Source organism: Chrysochloris asiatica, unplaced genomic scaffold, assembly GCF_000296735.1.
Source record: "Chrysochloris asiatica unplaced genomic scaffold, ChrAsi1.0 scaffold00054, whole genome shotgun sequence".
Taxonomy (NCBI): domain Eukaryota; kingdom Metazoa; phylum Chordata; class Mammalia; order Afrosoricida; family Chrysochloridae; genus Chrysochloris; species Chrysochloris asiatica.
In genome coordinates, this window is record NW_006408572.1 from 9,648,481 (window position 1) to 9,652,066 (window position 3,586).

The following is a 3,586-nucleotide window of genomic DNA, read 5'->3' on the forward strand; positions in this document are numbered from 1 at the left end:
AGAAACAAAAAAAACCCACTCAGGCATATATAATAAATTACATCTCCAAAGGGCACATTCTGCAAGTCTGCTCCTGGCCACCAGCTCTTAGTCCTTCTTGTCTTAGTTGATGAATCACAGTATACCGTTTATACTTAAAATTTTTTATTTTACCATGTATGGTGGTGGTTATGTGCCATGGAGTCGGTTCCGACTCATAACGATCCTGTACAGGGTTTCCAAGGCTGTAATTCTTTACAGAAGCAGAAAGCCTCATTTTTCTCCTGCAGAACAGCTGGTAGTTTTGAACTGCTGACCTTGCGGTTCACAGCCCAATTTGTAACCACTACACTACCAGAGCTCCTTTTACCATGTATATACAAGACTTATTCAATATTTCAAAGGAGAAAAAAAAAGAAAACCAAGTATGATGTGGACAGCATGAGTCAGCCAGGCAAACAGATAGTGAAAGGCAGAAAGACAGTGAAGATCCTGGAAGAATGGCAAAAAGACTAACTTAGGCAGGCCAATAACTATCTGGATAGCCCCAAAAGACAGATAGACAGAAAGAGACAACGGAAAATAAAAGCAAGATGATAGATAAAGAGTTTGGGGCAAAGGGGATGTGAGTCATGATTAAAAGGCAAGATAAAAAGACACAGGCATTGAAACAGTGGGATACCGACAGACAAGTAGGGTAGACAGGCAAGAATATGGATATGAAAGGGAGGTAAGGAAAAATCATGAGCTTGCAGGAATAAATAAGAGGAGGCGTGAATAGACAGAAAGGTAAGATAAGAGGTAAATAGAGATAGGTAGACAAACCCAAAGAAGCAGGCTAAAAAGTGATAGAGACAGGCAGGCGGAGAGACAGATGGCTAGAGAGAGAGTGGTGGGCAATCAGCCAGGGAAGCAGACAGACAACCAGAGAGAGAAGAGGCTGCCAGGGAGGAGCAGACAGGCAAGCAGGCAGGCAGACACCATAATAGGACCAAGCAGGTAGAGAGGCAGATGGAAACCAGAATAGAAGAAGAGCAATTGAGAGGTCAGTAGGGAGGAAGATGAGAACAGGAGAGAAATATAGGCTGGCAGAGGGAAGAAAGGACAGGAGCAAGAGATTCAGGCAAATTAACAGATCCAAATACAAACACTCAAGAGAGAGCATGACTAATGTTTGTACAGGGCTGCACAGAGCCACTCCAAAACCCATCTTTAGCCACCCACACCTGCAGAACATGGCATATGTGGCAAGCAGGCAGGGGCATGTACCAGAGAAGGAGAGGGTCACAGAGGTAGATAAACTGCGGCACACATGATACACAGAGTGGCCTACACACACGTGGAGGCACTCTTCCCAGAAGACACAGTGTGATCTACAGACACAGAATGGGACAGAAAGCAAGCCAGGCACACATGAGGAACAGGCATATACAGTTGGAGACCAGAAAACAAGTAAACAGAAGACAGAGATGGAAAGTCACTTAGAGGTGACAAAGTCTGAGGGTCAAAGGGATGAGAAAGTCTCAGTGAAAAATGAAGACACATGTACAGCAAAACTCATATACAAAAAGAGGGGAAAACACAGATGGACTAATCCAAAGACTGAGAGAGGACAGGAGAACAAAATCTAGTGGAAGAATAGGAATCTGACTCAATACAGGAATGATATGGCTAGAAAGGCAAGAGAATTCCAAAACCCATACGAAAAAAGGAAACTAATACTCAATATTATGTCTGTGTGGGGTGGAACATAAAGAATATTTTAACCTCTTTAACAAAAATTTGTATATTATTTCTTATCACTGAAGTCCTGGTGTGGTGCTGTAAGATAAACACTGGACTGCTAACCACAAAGTTGGCAGTTCAAACTTACCAGCCACTCCTTAGAAACCCTATACATGGCCATTAAGAATCAGAACTGACTCAATGGTACTTAACAAGAACATTCCCCATCACTAATACTTTCTGACTGGTACCCTCCCTCTTAGATTGCTCCTAGACAATGCAGAGGCTAAAGGGCTGGCAGCTCAACCTAAGACATAGAAAACTAATCCTAGAGAGAAAGGATTCCACAGGCAAGGGGTGGGAAGTAAGAGAAGGGGCAAAGTGAGATCAAAAGGATGGGCGAAAACAAGAGTAAAAAAGGGTGACAAGAACGAAAAAGGGAAGAACTGAGATATCTACCCTCCTATTGTGGCTTGTATGGAGTCCTGGTGTGACACTGTGGGTTAGCACGCCAAACTGCAAAAGCCGTTTGAACTGCAAGGTCGGCAGTTCAAGCTCACCAGCTGCTCCTCAGAAACCCTATACAGGGTCACTATGGATCTCCACGGCACTGGCACTTAACAACAACGTTGTGTCCTGTAGGATAAGCACTGGACCACAGGGTCGGTTTGAACCACAAGGTTAACAGTTCAAACTCACCAGCTGCTCCTCAGTAACCCTATACAAGGTCACTATGAGTTGGAACCAACTTGAAGGCACTTAACTCCAGCAATTTTTTGCTAGCATTGCTTGTTAGTACAAAAGGTAGAAGAAGTAAGGTTGTTGTTCTTCCTGTAACTGGCAAGTTTCATTTTGTCTAGACCTATCTGGTCAAGTCTGTGGCTGAAGAAGTTACTTTTGGACTCCTTTACAACCTTCCATCTGAGTATTGATACCATTTTAAGATAAACACTGGCATAAAGGTGGTCATCATAGATTACAAAGGCAGATGAAACACCTGAATATAATAACCCCCTACCTCTTTCTTTCAGTCCCAGTTACTTTTCTCTTTCACAGTACCTCAGTTTCTTCCACTTTGCCAGTTTTGGAGATCAAGGAGGTAGGAAAATAAACCAAACTGGGAGAAAAAGAGAAAATAATTTCACAATCTTCAGACTTGATTTTCCCCCATCTATTCTAAAAATTTTATTCTATTTACCCCAAATTACCTAAACCAGATGAATTTTATATACATTTAAGGCAAGGTAGAAAAGAGTGAAGTTAATATTTACAGCAATTATAAATCACTGAAAGGGCTGGGCAAAGGGGAGAATCAAACATGGACTCCTTTGAAAAAACTCAATCATCGTATCTATTCATATCTCTCCCCCAAAAGTAACTGGAATTTCTATCACTTTTTTCAAAAAAAGAAGGAAAATATTCAGTACCGCGTCTCACTTAAAAGATACGTACACAATTAAATAGTTTTTACTTCAATGAGGTATGCAGAAACAGATTTATATATAAACATATATTTCATCTTTTCCTTTTCAATGCCTGAAGGGGGAAAAAAAAAACCCTTCACATCAAACCACTCCCTTCTGAAGTATTCAGAAAAAAAAAAAAAAAAAAGCTTTTCTTTAGAGAAGGGAGGTGGGGAGGAAGAGACTAGTAAAGAAAAGAAAAAAAATTAAATCTAGTTGGATTAGTATTTAACTAGTTAACCTTTAACAATTTATGCTGATGTCAGACTGAGCATGAGTACTGATTAATGCCCCCCCTCAAATATTTTTTTATAAGGGGGGAGTTAGTCACAGCAGCCATTTTTGTTTTATGCAGAAATCCTTCATGCCCCCCCAACACACATACACACACACACACACACACACAAACGTACTTGGAC